The 17,110-nt window shown below is 45.0% G+C and overlaps 1 protein-coding gene and 1 pseudogene across 1 annotated transcript in view; both read right to left on the reverse strand.

Annotated features, from left to right (window-relative positions):
- Window positions 1–17,110, reverse strand: part of LOC124528157 (class I histocompatibility antigen, Gogo-B*0103 alpha chain-like) — a 215,970-nt gene that overhangs the window by 155,493 nt on the left and 43,367 nt on the right. The gene's annotated exons all lie outside the window — the stretch shown is intronic.
- Window positions 14,292–16,971, reverse strand: LOC124528384 (HLA class I histocompatibility antigen, alpha chain E-like; annotated as a pseudogene).

Genomic DNA, 17,110 nt, shown 5'->3' on the forward strand with positions numbered 1-17,110 from the left:
TCAGATTCATCCATCTCCTCCCTCTAGAGTTGTCTTCTGGATTATTCTTTACATCCTGAGGTAGACAGAGAGGAATCTGAGAGTTTCTTATCCTTTTTCAACTTCCGTTAGTTTCTACCTTCCTTGCCTTTCTGCCCTCTCTTCCTGCCCTTAGTTCCAGTGATGCTGGTGCTGGTTCACATCCAAGTTCATGGATGTATAAAGCAGGGTCTAATGTAGATTTCTATTTGGTTGGAGAAAGGGCCCCATGGAGCCTACATACAGTGATTCTGAAAATAGGACTGTAACTGTGTGGGAGGGGGGAGCTGAGCAGAGAGAGGGAGGGGCAGCCCTGGGTGAAAGTAGAGACGGCACTGATGGTGAGGTGGGGGCACTTTGTGCAGGAGCTGCCACGGACTGGCTGTGCCTGAGGCTCATCCAGAAGACAGAGGTCCTCTCTGCTGACCACTCTTTCCACTGATAATGTGGTGTGCCACGTGCAGGACCCGCTATTTTTTCATCTAGGACACCTCAGTAAGAAGAGGCAAACGTGCTGGTCTTGTGGAGAATATGTCCTAGGGGTGAGTGACAGACTCCACTTGACCCTGGAACAAAGTGGGGACTGAGGGCAATGACCCCTTTGAGGAGTCAGAAATCCAAATGTAACTTTTGACTCCCCTGAAACTTAAATACTACCACCATAACATATTGTTGATAAGAAGCCTTACTGAAAACAGGAACAGTCATTTAACACATGGTTTGTACGTTACATGGATATGTAACATGTATTCTTATGATAAATTAAGCTGGAGAAAATAGTAAGAAACCATAAGAGAAACTGCATTGACAGCACTTATTGTAAAAAAGTCCACATATCAGTGGATGTGCCCAGTTCAAACCAGTGTAATTCAGAGTCAAGTGTATATTGTATAAATGTGGTAAATAAGGAAAGTGTTTACATTGGAAATTGGTTGGGGCACCTGGGTGGCTCAGTCTGTTAAGCCTCTGACTTCAGCTCAGGTCATGATCTCATGGTTCATGGGTTCGAGCCCCACATGGGGCTCTGTGCTGACAGCTCAGAGCCTGGAGCCTATTTCAGATTCTGTGCCTCCCTCTCTCTCTGCCCCTCCCCCACTTGTGCTCTGTCTCCCTTGTCTCAAATATAAATAAACATTAAAAAAATAAAAAATACAAAAATAAATTGGAATTTGGTAGGTGCTTTGAGGAAGGTGATCCAGAGAGTTACTTGTGCGGGGACAGGGAAGGTAGCTACTTTTCTATGGTGGTAAGTGTGAGCCTCACTGGGAAGGTGATCTCTGAGAGATGTGCAGGACACAAGGAATTGTTGAAGAGCATGTCTGAGGGAGTTTTTTCCAAGCAGGGGAACCTCCAGGCACACACACTAGGGCAGGAGCGTGTCCTTGTTCAAGGAAGGGTGAGAGGCCACTGTGGCTGGAGCAGAGAGCATGTAAATGCGGTCAGATATGTAGGCCTTAGGATTAGAAGGCTTTTGAGTTTTCTCTGAGTGACATGTGGAGTCACCGGATGGTTTAGATCAGATGGTCCACGTAGTACTACTTGTCTTAGCAGCATCTGTTTGCTGCTGTGCAGAATCGAGAGGTGAAGGGCGGGAGACCAGTAGGGAGACTGTAGGAAGCCAGTGCAGTTTCCAGGAGGGGAGAATGTTGGATTTATTTAGGGGTTTGAGGAGAGAAAATAACAGGAAGTGACTGTACTCTTGGTGTGTGTGTGTGTGTGTGTGTGTGTGTGTGTGTGTGTGTTCTGGATACATTTAAAGATGAACTTTGCAGCATGTCCTAATGTATTACTTCTGGGTTGTGAGAAGGAGGAATCAAGGACAGCATCCAATACTTCAGACTGCAAGAAGAAAGGAGCAGTGTCTTCCAATCAAACAGGGAAGATTTTGGAAGTAGGGCATTAGGGGAAGTTGTATCACAAGCACCCAATTTAGGAATGTTGAATCTGAGATTATGAGAAATGCAAGCGAAGTTCCAGCTGGATATAGAGTGCAGGGTGGGAGAAATATCTAGGTTGGAGAAATAGATATGGAGGTGACACCATATAAATGATGTTTAGAGCCTTCAGCATGGATGAGGTCACCAAGGGATGATGGCCATAGAAGAGAGAGGATCAGGACCAAACCCTGGAGTCGTCAGCATGAAGCAAGCTGATCAGAGCACACCCAGAGCACACTGCACAGTTCTCGTTCTGCACCTAGAAGGCACACACTCCGGGGAGACCCAGCTTTCAGTGTGCACAGAAATTTCCTGGATTTACGAAGAGCTAGACAATCTGGAGCAGAGTGTGAGATTCTGGGTTTATAACAAGGTTGGTGCTCCTTCTGGTCTTCAGATCACACACTGAGCAGCAAGCACATAATGAATGATTCCCACGTGGCTGTGCCTCAGCCTCTCCTGTGGGGCTTATTAAGTAGTGATTCCTGGGTCCACGCCCAACACTCTAACAGGGTATGTGGAGAGAGGCCTGAGTGTTTTGTAACGAATCCACGAGCAATCCTGGGGTTCCACCAGATAGAGTTGCAGTGAAGTCACTGATGAGAGCCCTCATTGTGGGAAGGGGTCTTACATCCACATTGAAATGTTGTTGTTTTTTCTAGGAAGAAAAATGCAAGACCTGCTGGGAGATACATATTTTCTCTCCCAGGGGGCAGAGCCAGGTGGCAGATTGAGGAAGTGGTTATCAGCTCAACATAAAATCTCTGAGATAACAAGAGTGTAGATCTTAAATGTTTGCACCACACCAAAGGAAATGGTAACTATGTGACAAGGTGCAGGTCTAGGGTAATGCTCTGGTTGTAAGCATTTTGCAGCATAGAAATGTATCAAATCAAGAAACTGTAGCCTTAAACTGACACAATGGTGTTTGTCAGTTATATCTCAGGAAAGGTGGAAAAAAACGTCTGAAATCATGCTCTCTGAAGCTATTCCCCACATTGACTTCTGACTCTTTGGGATACATATGTACAGTTACAGAGACTTGGATGAGAGAGAATGTGGGGCCTTGTTCTATTTCAAGGAATGTCACAAACCAGGCTTGAGTCTACACAGACGGGAACAGTATCCACAATGGACCTGAGGGGGAGGCTTACGTGTAACCAGGGCCCTGCTCCTGGGTATACATGTCACCGTCACAACAGAGTCCCCTGACATAGCACACTGGATCCGGAGGCTGAGACTGCTGTTGCTGCTGCCCCTTGCAACTGCATGACACCACTGTCACTCAAACACCTGTGCCAAATGCCATGTAGTGCGGTCCCAGCCTATCTGTCCCATGTCCTGAGAGAGAGTCTGGCAGGTGGTCACGTGACTGTGAAGTTTCATGCCACGTCCAATGCAAGACTGTTTGGCAAAATGGGTTCTCCTCTCCATGGTCTCTGCCCTCCGTCAAGATTTTTAAATGTGGAAATCTTTTAAATTCTTTTTTTTTTAACGTTTATTTATTTTTGAGACAGAGAGAGACAGAGCATGAATGGGGGAGGGTCAGAGAGAAAGGGAGACACAGAATCTGAAACAGGCTCCAGGTTCTGAGCTGTCAGCACAGAGCCTGACGTGGGGCTCGAACTCACGGACCCTGAGATCATGACCTGAGCCGAAGTCGGACGCCTAACCGACTGAGCCACCCAGGCACCCCTAAACATGGAAATCTTTTATGTGGGAAGAGGGTACTAGTTCTGGGCATGGAAACTGGGCATGAAAAAGAATGACAAATTACAACATTTGGAGCAGTGATTTGAGACTACAACTTGATATGATACATTGTAGGCACTCAGGGCAGATTGGAGGAAGGAGTGACTAAATATGGCGTCTTTCAACTTTTCCCCTTGATAGTTGTTATGGGATCCAGCTTTTCTCTACTCCAGTTGTACTCACAAGTAAGTGGAGTAGCACTGTCGGGTGATGAAGTGATTGTTCAAAATGTCTTCTCCAGCCTTTGTCTCCTCCTAGGATTAAGTTACCCAGATCTGTAACACTTCAGATGATCCTTATACATACACTGACACTTCATATTTCTTTGTACATGCCCGTATTTCTGGGCAGAGTATCCAAAATTTACCAGGTTTTATGTGACCCTCACAAAAGTCTAAAAAATCATTCTAGGTTAGACACTGTGCTCGTCCACGTCTGGTCCATGAACAGCTAGTAATCAAACTGTTTTTAGCAGATCCAATGACGATATACAGGCTTATTTTTGTCTCGATTGCCAGTCTGAGACAGGATAAGGTTTCACTTTCATTTCTGTCTCTATCTGTTTGTGGGCTGATGCACATTCACAGACCAGCGCTGGCTCACACAAGACACAGATCACCATTGGTTTAGGTAGACTTGTATTCTACCACCTCGTCTGGTGCTGGATAAATTGCAGAAATGAAACAATTGTGAATGGGGATCCTCTTCCAATAACACAATAGACTAAGTTTTAAGGCTGCCTCTTCCTATAAAAACAGCTAACAATGATTATATATATGTGTGTGTGTGTGTGTATTATGTATACATATGTATATATTTTATATATATTTGGGTGATGTGTATATATATCACCCAAAAAAAAAAACAATCAAGAGAATAATAATCATTTAGGCCAAAATATAATAATGGGCAAAAAGCCAGGGATGATACTTAAGGTGTATTTCAAATCTAGAAAATCTTAGCTTGCCTTCTCAGGCTCATGAACTTAATAGACAGGAAATAATGCTCAGAGCTTATTCTATTCCATGAGAAACATCCCTCCCTGAAAATATGGAAACCTAAGACTCATAGATTCATATCTTCAGAAAAGGGTTACACAAATCACATTGATTCTATCTTCAAGAACAAGAAGATATTGGGGCGCCTGGGTGGCACAGTCGGTTAAGTGTCCGACTTCAGCCAGGTCACGATCTCACGGTCTGTGAGTTCGAGCCCCGCGTCAGGCTCTGGGCTGATGGCTTGGAGCCTGGAGCCTGTTTCGGATTCTGTGTCTCCCTCTCTCTCTGCCCCTCCCCCGTTCATGCTCTGTCTCTGTCCCAAAAATAAATAAAAACGTTGAAAAAAAAATTAAAAAAAAAAAAAGAACAATAAGATATTATTCTAAGGAGGTTTGCTTGGAGCTAGCACAAAGTGAGCAAACAGCTACTTCAAAGAATTTCCAATCACAGACTAACGCTTCTGTGATTTGTAGTCCAAATTTGCGTTTATTTGGGGCCAAAATACCTTCTAGTCATTAGTTTAGTTTATTATTGTTCTGGATTGATATTGACTCAAATTTATAAGAAAGAAACAGATTTCTCTAGATAAATCTACATTTAACCTGGGTGTCAAAAAATGTACACAAAGAATTGCCCAAAGAAAAAGAGAAACTCGTAGCATGAAATGTAAAGTACAAACGGGAATAGACTGTGATTGAGTAACTTTAGAGAGAATAGGTAGTAAAAAGAAGGTCATAGAATTTCAATATTGAATTCATAGGACATAAAATATAACACGACCAGCATATGCTATAAATATATAAATTATGTGAGTAAATATTATGTATATGACATAAAGGAAAATTGCTAGTAAAGAGAGACAGCAACATTTTATAGTGATAAAAGAGTCAAACTATCAGAAGGATGAAACAATTCTGAATATATAGTCACCTCAGCGCCAAATACATGAAAACAAAACAGACAGAAATTGAGAAACAGATAATACAACTGTAATAGTCAGAAACTGCAATATATTACTTTCCATAATGGATAGAACATCTATGCAGAGATCAATAAACATAAAGAAGACTTGAGCCGTACTATAAACCAATAGTACAAATCTGACATTTATTGAACATTCCAGCCATCAACAGAATACACATTCTTTTCAAATGCACGTGGAGATTTCTTGAGGATAAATCATATATATTCCATTATGTGTGTGTGTGTGTGCGTGTGTGTGCATGTGCGTGTGCGTGTATACCACCTCTTTTTTTATCCATTCATCAGTAGATGGACATTTGGGCTCTCTCTATCATTTAGCTATTGTTGATAATGCTGCTATAAACATTGGGGTGTTTTATGTACAAATACGTATTTTGTACCGTTTGCGTAAATGCCTGGTACTGCAATTGCTGGATCATAGAATGTTTCTATTATTAGTTTTCTCAGGAATCTCCACACTGTTCTCCAGAGTGGCTACACCAGTTTACATTCCCACCAACACTGCAAGAGGGTTCCCCTTTCTCCACATGCTCGCAGAAATCTGTCTTGATGACTACTGCTTTGTAATGTAGCTTGAAATCTGGAATTGTGATGCCTCCTATTTTTTGTTTTTCAGAGTTGCTTTGGCTATTCGGTCGGGTCTTTTGTGGTTCCATACAAATTTTAGGATTATTTGTCCTAGCTCTGTGAAAAATGCTGGTAGTATTTTGATAGGGATTGCATTAAATGTATAGATTGCTTTGGGTAGGATAGACATTTTAACAATGTTTGTTCTAATCCATGAGCATGGAATGCTTTTCCATTTCTTTGTGTCTTCTTCAATTTCTTTCATAAGTGTTCTCTAGTTATCAGAGTCCAGAACTTTTTCCTCTTTAGTTAGGTATCTTATTGTTTTTGGTGCAACCCCAAATAGGATTGATTCTTTGTTTCTTTTTTTTCTACCTTGTTATTCATGTTTACAAATGCATGAAGATTTCTGTACATTGATTTGACAGTCTGCTATTTTGCTGAATTCATGTGTTAGTTCTAGCAATTTTTTGGTGGAATCTTTTGAGTTTTCCACACACAGTACTATGTCTTCTGAGAAGAGTGAAAGTTTGAGTACTTCCTTGCCAATTTGGATGCCTTTTGTTTCATTTTGTTGTCTCATTGGTGAAGCTAAGACTTCCAGTGTATGCTAATTTTCTGAGGAGTCTTTAGCCCAGACTCTCACTCCCACTGTCCTCCTGCCATCACCAAGGGGAGTGCTGTGGCATGGTGCTCAGAGCTTTGTCAAGACTTGTCCCCTGTCTTGGTGCCCCTCCGCCTCCCTCCCGTCCAGTGCAGGCACCTGACCCTGGCCCTCCTCCACCCTGCACCAACACCTGCACTGCCCTGTCCCCTCTCCTTCATCCCACCCTCACTCCCTTGTGGCCTCCACTCTCCCTGTGCACAGGAATCCCAGTCTCCCTGGCCCCTCTGCACCCCTCCCCTATGGCCCCATGCCTGTTCACACCCCTTGCCCACATGCTGGGCCCTCACTAAGCTCTCCTCTCTCAGGAGCTCCTCCTCTGGGGCCCTGCCATCAGCACCCCCTCCTCCTGGCTCTTGGCCCAAGTCCCCTCCTCTCTTGTCAGCCTCTGATTCAAGTTTGTTCTGGGACATTCAGTCCCCCCTTCCCAGACCCTCAGCACTAGTCTCCCCTGCTGGCTCCTGCCTTCCCCTCTCCCCCACCAACCAGAAAACTGCTCGAGGTCCCGCTGCCTTATCCTTGGCCCTCACCCCATCCTTTGGTTCCACGACCTCAGTGGGCCTCACTCCTGACATCTGGTCTCCAAACTGGCTGTCCAGCCACGTGGTCAGCACAAGGCTTTCCACACAGCCAGCCTTCTCCCAGCCTGCCCGTCCTGGGCTGGAAGTCTCCCCCTAACCCTCCTTGGAGATATGACCTGCCCTCCTCCCAGAACCACCACCACCATGCAGGTCCTTCCCCAAGGTGTGCACCTGGGCGTGTCGAATCTATTTTCTCTTCTACGGCCCCGCCTTTCTTTTCTTTCTTTCTTTCTTTTTTTTTGGAAGCATTGCTGAGGCACTTTATTACCATTTTCCTTTTTTTTTTAATATGAAATTTATTGTCAAATTGGTTTCCATACAACACCCAGTGCTCATCCCAACAGGTGCCCTCCTCAATACCCATCACCCACCCTCCCCTCCCTCCCACCCCCCATCAACCCTCAGTTTGTTCTCAGTTTTTAAGAGTTTCTTATGCTTTGGCTCTCTCCCTCTCTAACCTCTTTTTTTTTTCCCCTCCCCCATGGACTTCTGTTAAGTTTCTCAGGATCCACATAAGAGTGAAAACATGGTATCTGTCTTTCTCTGTATGACTTATTTCACTTAGCATCACACTCTCCAGTTCCATCCACGTTGCTACAAAAGGGCTTATTTCATTCTTTCTCATTGCCACGTAGTATTCCATTGTGTATATAAACCACAACTTCTTTATCCATTCATCAGTTGATGGACATTTAGGCTCTTTCCATAATTTGGCTATCGTTGAAAGTGGTGCTATAAACATTAGGGTACAAGTGCCCCTATGCATCAGCACTCCTGTATCCCTTGGGTAAATTCCTAGCAGTGCTATTGCTGGGTCATAGGGTAGATCTTTTTTTTGTTTTTGAGGAACCTCCACACTGTTTTCCAGAGAGGCTGCACCAGTTTGCTTTCCCACCAACAGTGCAAGAGGGTTCCTGTTTCTCCACATCCTTGCCAACATCTATAGTCTCCTGATTTGTTCATTTTGGCCACTCTGACTGGTGTGAGGTGATATCTGAGTATGGTTTTGATTTGTATTTCCCTGATGAGGAGCGACGTTGAGCATCTTTTCATGCGCCTGTTGGCCATCGGGATGTCTTCTTTAGAGAAGTGTCTATTCATGTTTTCTGACCATTTCTTCACTGGATTATTTGTTTTTTGGGTGTGGAGTTTGGTGAGCTCTTTATAGATTTTGGATACTAGCCCTTTGTCCAATATGTCATTTGCAAGTATCTTTTCCCATTCTGTCGGTTGCCTTTTAGTTTTGTTGGTTGTTTCCTTTGCTGTGCAGAAGCTTTTTATCTTCATGAGGTCCCAATAGTTCATCTTTGCTTTTAATTCCCTTGCCTTTGGGGATGGGTCAATTAAGAAATTGCTCAGGGTGAGGTCAGAGAGGTTTTTTCCTGCTTTCTCCTCTAGGGTTTTGATGGTGTCCTGTCTCACATTCAGGTCCTTTATCCATTTTGAGTTTATTTTTGTGAATGGTGTGACAAAGTGGTCTAGTTTCAATCTTCTGCGTGTTGCTGTCCAGTTCTCCCAGCACCATTTGTTAAGGAGACTCTCTTTTTTCCATTGGATATTCTTTCCTGCTTTGTCAAAGATGAGTTGGCCATACATTTGTGGGTCTAATTCGGGGGTTTCTATTCTATTCCATTGGTCTATGTGTCTGTTCTTGTGCCAATACCATGCTGTCTTGATGATTACAGCTTTGTAGTAGAGGCTAAAGTCTGAGGGATTGTGATGCCTCCTGCTTTGGTCTTCTTCTTCAAAATTAGTTTGGCTATTCGGGGTCTTTTGTGGTTCCATACAAATTTTAGGATTGCTTGTTCTAGTTTTGAGAAGAATGCTGGTGCAATTTTGATTGGGATTGCATTGAATGTGTAGATAGCTTTGGGTAGTATTGACATTTTCACAATATTTATTCTTCCAATCCATGAGCACGGAATGTTTTTTCATTTCTTTATATCTTCTTCAATTTCCTTCTTAAGCTTTCTATAGTTTTCAGCATACAGATCTTTTACATCTTTGGTTAGATTTATCCCTAGGTATTTTATGCTTCTTGGTGCAGTTGTGACTGGGATCAGTTTCTTTATTTGTCTTTCTGTTGTTTCATTGTTAGTGTATAAGAATGCAGCTGATTTCTGTAAATTGATTTTGTATCCTGCGACTTTGCTGAATTCATGTATCAGTTCTAGCAGACTTTGGGTGGAGTCTATTGGGTTTTCCATGTATAATATCATGTCATCTGCAAAAAGTTAAAGCTTGACTTCATCTTTGCCAATTTTGGTGCTTTTGATTTCCTTTTGTTGTCTGATTGCTGATTCCAACACTATGTTAAACAACAGCACTGAGAGTGGACTTCCCTGTCCTGTTCCTGATCTCAGGGGGAAAGCTCTCAGTTTTTCCCCATCGAGGATGATATTAGCTGTGGGCTTTTCATGAATGGCTTTTATGATCTTTAAGTATGTTCCTTCTATCCCAACTTTCTCGAGGGTTTTTGTTAAGAAAAGATGCTGAATTTTGTCAAATGCTTTTTCTGCATCGATTGACAGGATCATACGGTTCTTATCTTTTCCTTTATTAATGTGATGTATCACATTGATTGATTGGCAAATGTTGAGCCAGCCCTGCAGCACAGGAATGAATCCCACTTGATCATGGTGAATAATTCTTTTCATATGCTGTTGAATTCGATTTGCTAGTATCTTATTGAGAATTTTTGCATCCATATTCATCAGGGATATTGGCCTGTAGTTCTCTTTTTTTACTGGGTCTCTGTCTGGTTTAGGAATCAAAGTTACTGCTTCATAAAATGAGTCTGGAAGTTTTCCTTCCCTTTCTATTTTTTGGAACAGCTTGAGAAGGATAGGTATTATCTCTGCTTTAAATTTTGGTAAAATTCCCCTGGGAAGCTATCTGGTCCTGGACTCTTATTTGTTGGGAGAGTTTTGATAACTGATTCAATTTCTTCACTGGTTATGGGTCTGTTCAAGTTTTCTATTTCTTCCTGTTTGAGTTTTGGAAGTGTGTAGGTGCTTAGGAATTTTCCATTTCTTCCAGGTTGTCCAGTTTGTTGGCATATAATATTTCATAGTCTTCCCTGGTAATTGCTTGTATTTCTGAGGGATTGGTTGTAATCATTCCATTTTCATTCATGATTTTATCTATTTGGGTCATCTCCCTTTTCTTTTTGAGAAGCCTGGCTAGAGGTTTATCAGTTTTGTTTATTTTTTCAAAAAGCCAACTCTTGGTTTCGTTGATCTGCTCTACAGTTTTTTAGAGTCTATACTGTTTATTTCTGCTCTGATCTTTATTATTTCTCTTCTTCTGCTGGGTTTGGGGTGTCTTTGCTGTTCTGCTTCTACTTCCTTTAGGTGTGCTGTTAGATTTTGTATTTGGGATTTTTCTTGTTTCTTGAGATATGCCTGGATTGCGATGTATTTTCCTCTCAGGACTGCCTTCGCTGCATCCCAAAGCGTTTGGATATTTGTATTTTCATTTTCGTTTGTTTCCATATATTTTTTAATTTCTTCTCTAATTGCCTGGTTGACCCATTCATTCTTTAGTAGGGTGTTCTTTAACCTCCATGCTATTGGAGGTTTTCCAGACTTTTTCCTGTGGTTGATTTCAAGCTTCATAGCACTGTGGTCTGAAAGTGTACATGGTATGATCTCAATTCTTGTATATTTATGAAGGGCTGTTTTGTGACCCAGTATGTGATCTATCTTGGAGAATGTTCCATGTGCACCTGAGAAGAAAGTCTATTCTGTTGCTTTGGGATGCAGAGTTCTAAATATATCTGTCAAGTCCATCTGATCCAATGTATCATTCAGGGCCCTTGTTTCCTTATTGATCCTGGGTCTAGATGATCTATCCATTGTGGGAAGTCGAGTATTAAAGTCCCTTGCAATTACCACATTCTTATCAATAAGGTTGCTTATGTTTGTGATTGTTTTATATATTTGGGGGCTTCCATATTTGGTGCATAGACATTTATAATTGTTAGCTCTTCCAGATGGATAGACCCTGTAATTATTATATAATGCCCTTCTTTATCTCTTGTTACAGCCTTTAAAGTCTAGTTTGTCTGATATAAGTATGGCTACTCCAGCTTTCTTTTGACTTCCAGTAGCATGATAGATAGGTCTCCATCCCCTCACTTTCAATCTGAAGGTGTCCTCAGGTCTAAAATGTGTCTCTTGTAGACAGCAGATAGATGGGTCTTGCTTTTTTATCCATTCTGATATCCTATGTCTTTTGGTTGGCGCATTTAGTCCATTTACATTCAGTGTTAGTATAGAAAGATACGGGTTTAGAGTCATTGTGATGTCTGTAGGTTTCATGCTTGTAGTGATGTCTCTGGTACTTTGTCTTACAGGATCCCCCTTAGGATCTCTTGTAGGGCTGGTTTAGTGGTGATGAATTCCTTCAGTTTTTGTTTGTTTGGGAAGACCATTATCTCTTCTTCTATTTAAATGACAGACTTGCTGGATAAAGGATTCTCGGCTGCATATTTTTTCTGTTCATCACATTGAAGATTTCCTGCCATTCCTTTCTGGCCTGCCAAGTTTCTGTAAATAGATCCATCACTACTAGTCTTATGGGTCTCCCTTTATATGTTACAGTGTGTTTATCCCTAGCTACTTTCAGAATTTTCTCTTTATCCTTGTGTTTTGCCAGTTTCACTATGATATGTCATGCAGAAGATCGATTCAAGTTACGTCTGAAGGGAGTTCTCTGTGCCTCTTGGATTTCAATGCCTTTTTCCTTTCCCAGATCAGGGAAGTTCTCAACTATGATTTCTTCAAGTACACATTCAACTCCTTTATCTCTCTCTTCCTCTTCTGGAATTCCTATTATACGGATATTGTTCCATTTGATTGTATCACTTAGTTCTCTAATTCTCCCCTCATACTCCTGGATTTTTTTGTCTCTCTTTTCTCAGCTTCCTCTTTTTCCATAGTTTCATCTCCTAATTCACCTATTCTCTCCTCTGTGTCTTTAATCCAAGCTGTGGTCGCCTCCATTTTATTTTGCATCTCATTTATAGCATTTTTTAGCTCCTCATGACTATTTCTTAGTTCCTTGATCTCTGTAGACATAGATTGTCTGCTGTCCTCTATCCTTTTTTCAACCCCAGGGATTAATTTTATAACTATTATTCTAAATTCTTGTTCCATTATGTTGCTGAAATCGTTTTTGATCAATTCGTTAGCTGTTGCTACTTCCTGGAGTTCCTTTTGAGGAGAATTCTTCTCTTTCGTCATTTTGGATAGTCCCTGGGGTGGTGCGGAACTGAAGGGCACTTCCCCTGTGCTGGTTGGAGTAACTTGTGTTGGTGGGCAGGGCCGCAGTCAGACCTGAGGTCTGCCTCCAGCCCACCCCTGGGGCCACAGTCAGACTGCTGTGTCCCTTATCTTCCCCTCTCCCAGGGTCAGGACTCACTGTGGAGTGGTGTGGCCCCTGTCTGGGCTACTTGCACACTGCCAGGCTTGTGGTGTTGCTTCCATGGGATCTGGCATATTAGCCGGGGTGGATCTGCTGCAACGTGTGCAGGGGCGGGAGGATCAGGGTTAGCTCACTTTGCCGTCAGCGGTCCCCTGTGGGAAGGGCCCCGCAGCACCAGGAGGGAGGCAGGCCGGTGGGAGGGATGGATCCACAGAAGCACAGTGTTGGGTTTTGTGCGGTGCAAGCAAGTTCAGTGATGGGAACTGGTTCCCTTTGGGATTACGGCTGGGGGATGGGAGACAGAGATGGCACTTGCCAGTGCCTTTGTTCCCCGTCGAGCTAAGCTCTGTCTTCTGGGGCACAACTCTCCCTCCTGGCATCCTCTCGCCCTCCCTGCTAACTGAGAGCAGAGCTGATGACTTATAACATTCCAGATGTTAACTCCCGCTGGCTGTCAGAACACACTCCGTCCGGCCCCTCCACTTTTGCCAGTCAGACTCGGGGCCTCTGCCTTGCCGGGCAGGCTGCCCCTCCACCACCCCAGCTCCCTCCTGCCAGTCTGTGTAGCACACACCGTCTCTCCACCCTTCCTACCCTCTTCCATGGGCCTCTTGTCTATGCTTGGCTCTGGACAGTCTGTTCTGCTAGTCTTCTGGTGGTTTTCTGGGTTATTTAAGCAGATTGGGTGGAATCTAAGTGATCAGCAGGATGCGGTGAGACCAGATCCTCCTATGCCACCATCTTCTAGTCTCTCCTGCCAAATAAAATTAATTTATAAACAGCTTTATTAGGGCATCATTGGTCACCAAGATTTGTGTGTATTTAATGTGTACAATCTGATGACTGATCATGTGAATGCATCATGATACCATTACAGCATGTGTGTGTGGGAAGGGGTCGTGGTGGGGAGTGGGCCACTGTCCCTATCTCCTCACATTATGCTACCAGGAACAAGGACGCATTCGCACACCTTCTACACATAAAGGAGTCTAGGGTTCTTGATGTCACTAAGTGGCAGTGAGAACAAACCTTGTATCATTCAGTCCCCCAGGAGGCAGCTGGCTCACACTGTGAAAACTAATCATGAACACATTCAAGTCAGTTATTATAAGTGGTGACATTTGGAAAAACCTTTCATGCACTCAAAATGTCCAAGTCCAGAGGATTCCCATACCCCCAATCTCATCCCCACTGTCCCAACCGCTCCCCATGTTAGGCCCTCCAAGGACTCACTTTTATAAATATATATATATAATATATATATATCACTTTCATAAATATATATATTATATATATATAAAATTTGACATATGTATATATTGAATGTTTGTTTATTTTTGAGAGAGAGAGAGAGGGAGGGAGGGACAGAGGGAGGGAGAGAATGGGGGAGGGGCAGAGAGAGAGAGGGAAACATTATATCACTCAGTCCCCCACGAGGCAGCTGGCTCACACTGTGACAGAAAATAATCATGAACACATTCAAGTCAGTCATTCTAAGTGGTGACATTTGTAAAAACCCTCCACACACTCAAATATCCAAGTCCAGAGGATCCCCTTAACCCAATCTCATCCCCTGTGCCCCTCCCCACTTTAGCCCCTCCAAGGTCTCACCTTTATATATAATTTGACAATTATATATATATAATTTATATATATATTTTTATATATATAAAATGCTTATTTATTTTTGAGGGAAAAAGGGAGGGAGGAAGGGAGGGAGGGAGAGCCAGTGGGGGAGGGGCAGAGAGAGAGGGAGACAGAGAGTCTAAGCAGGCTCCAGGCTCCACACTGTCAGCACAGAGCCTGATGTGGGGCTCGAACTCACGAACTCTGAGATCATGACCCAAGCCGAAGTCAGATGCTTAACCGACTAAGCCACCCAGGCACCCTGAAGGTCTCACCTTTAGAAGCCTTGAGAGACACATCAGAGCCCTGGGCACTGTCACAGCCACAGTACAACAGGACGTGGTCAGAGCCTCCAGGAGATGAGACAAGGGAGCTATGGGGTGGGTGAGCTCCTCATGGGGCCCCGTCTGCACTACCCAGGGTCTCAGGGATCACCCCGTCCATACTTACTTGCAGACTGAGTGTAGCTCCATCTTTTCCCCTGTGAGAACAAAACATCGTGTCAGAGGCCAGGGAGAAGGCTTGGGCCCTGAGGTCCTAAAGGGACCTCTGAAATTTTGGCCTCCAAAGAAATTTCCAGAACTTTAACTACAGACCTAGGGCAAGATTACACAATGTGAGGTAAGAGGACATGTGGAAACTAGATCAAAGCCTCCTGGAGGTCTGTATGCAGCAGGGCCTCCCCTCTGTCCTGTGACTGCTGGGAATCAGGTCCCATCACCAGAAACATCGAGGTGAACGTTTTGTCTCTTTTTCAGGTGTGATTTTCGAAAGAGTATTAGCAAACAGGGTCCAACTGGGTAAGCACATGTGTGTCGATGGTGCCTCTCACGACTGGGGCAAGACACTGGAAAATTACATATGGCTTGAACCCCTCCCCCCCTCTCCCCGCCACTCTCCCCGCAACCTGGTGCAAGAAAACTCTGACCTCACCCCTTTCCCTGCTGGAGCTCTTCCTCCTCCAGGTCCCAGGTCCAGTGACCACAGCTCCAAGGACAGCCAGACCAGCAATGATTCCCATGATGGGCATGTTGGAGTGACGCGGGGGCTCCGGGAATGAAAGGGAAGGTGAGAGTTCTGACCTCTGGGCCTCAGCTGTGATGCCGCTGAAGGTCTACAGAAGGTGTTGTGTATTCTGCTGTCTGGATAGAATCCACCCCTTCATCCCCCTTCTTACTCCATCTCAGGCTGACGGGATCCTGCAGCCTCCCATGCTGCACAGGCACGTGTATCTCTGCTCCTCTCCCGGAAGGCACCACTACAGCCGCCCATTTCTGGAAGGTCCCGGCTCGGCAGGCCTGGTGTCCACAAGCTCCGTGTCCTGGGTCAGGTCCTCCCCATCACGCTGCCAGGTCACAGTAATCTCTGTCCGGTAGAAGCCCACAGCCCTTCACTTCAGGGTCCCCTCATGGTCAGAGATGGGGTGGCAGGTCACATGTGTCTGTGGAGGATCTGAGGAGAAGGGTCAGAGACTTTAGGAACTTTGCATCATCCCCCAGGGGCCACCGAAGCAGCACTCATGTGACCATGCTGAGAATGGAGAGGACAATGGGGTGGGCAGGGGAGTGCAAGACTCACATCCCAGCCTGAGCTCCAGGATCTGGGATAACTTCCCATCCCTTGGGAAGGTCTGGAGGCAGGGTAAGTAAGACAGCCTAGGGGAGGAGGCTCAGGGTCCCTGAGTGAGGGAACAGAGACTTCTAGTCCTGACCTGGTAGAGGAGGCCCAGTGGCTCAAAACACCTGGAGTCAGCCCTCCAATGAAGTTGGGCATGGGACAGAGAGCAAGGCCTGAGGGAGGACGTCACCTGGGGGTGCCCAAGGTGAATATCAGGGTCAAGGAAACCTGCTATCGAATTCTTTTAGAGATATGTCTCTCCACAGAGACTGGATCCCCTCTGTCCTGAGAGAAGGATGGGTCCTGCGAGCCAGTCTCTCTCTGACACAGGATCTGAAAACCCAGGGGAACTCCTCACCCTCAGGACCCAAGGAGGGGGACAGGGAAGAATTCTGGTGTCAATCCTATTTTCCTCCCTTTCGGTGGGGCCAGCAGGACGTATAGCACCTGCCCCAGGGGAGATCAGGAGGCCTGGCGGCCCCACATACCTGCTTCTTACAAGGTCTCTTTCCCTTTCTCTAGGTACAGGAGGAGCCCCCGCACGCACTCCCTCTGCAGGTAACACCCGGTAGTGCTCGGCTGCTCCAGGCCGCCTCCCACTGGCGCCCAGGATCCGAGCCGCCTCCTCCGCTGCCCTCCAGGAGTGCAGGTCCTCCTTCAGGGGGCTGTAATCGGCGCCCTCCTGGCGAATTGCTCACACCCGCCGAGGTGGTTCGCATCGAACCCTAAGTTGCAGCCAGAAGTCCCTTGGAAGGTGAGGCCCTGGCCCCGCCCACTCTCTCACCCAGCCTCGCGGGCATCCCCGCCCACTAGCTAGCTAGCCCCCCCCCCCCCCCCCCCAGCCCTGCAGCCAGGCTCTCCTGGCCTCACTCCTCAGGATACCTACCCGCAGTGATTGGTCAAAGACCCAGAAACTAGATAAAATCCGAGTGAATCCCC

Source organism: Lynx rufus, unplaced genomic scaffold, assembly GCF_022079265.1.
Source record: "Lynx rufus isolate CCGP_SWC_20201006 ecotype Redwood Valley unplaced genomic scaffold, mLynRuf1.p SCAF_6, whole genome shotgun sequence".
Taxonomy (NCBI): domain Eukaryota; kingdom Metazoa; phylum Chordata; class Mammalia; order Carnivora; family Felidae; genus Lynx; species Lynx rufus.